A 244-nucleotide genomic window follows, 5' to 3' on the forward strand; every position below is an offset into this window, starting at 1 on the left:
GAGACAGTTGCAATACAATTTCAGTACAATAGGGTTAGGAGGGCCCTGCTCGTGAGAGCTTACAATCTAGTAAGAAAAGATGTGAATATGGCAATAAGGGACTGCCTGGAAGGAGAAAATTGAGCTACAAACTGAGTGCAGTAACATACAATATACCACCCAAGTCTTCAGATCTTTAACCCTTTGTTAGGAAAGATCTGCACAAATGGTGGTTGACTGTTAATGACATTTACGAGCACAGCAC

This window comes from Nanorana parkeri, unplaced genomic scaffold (assembly GCF_000935625.1).
Source record: "Nanorana parkeri isolate BGI_ZX_2015 unplaced genomic scaffold, ASM93562v1 scaffold3379, whole genome shotgun sequence".
NCBI classification, from domain to species: Eukaryota; Metazoa; Chordata; class Amphibia; order Anura; family Dicroglossidae; genus Nanorana; species Nanorana parkeri.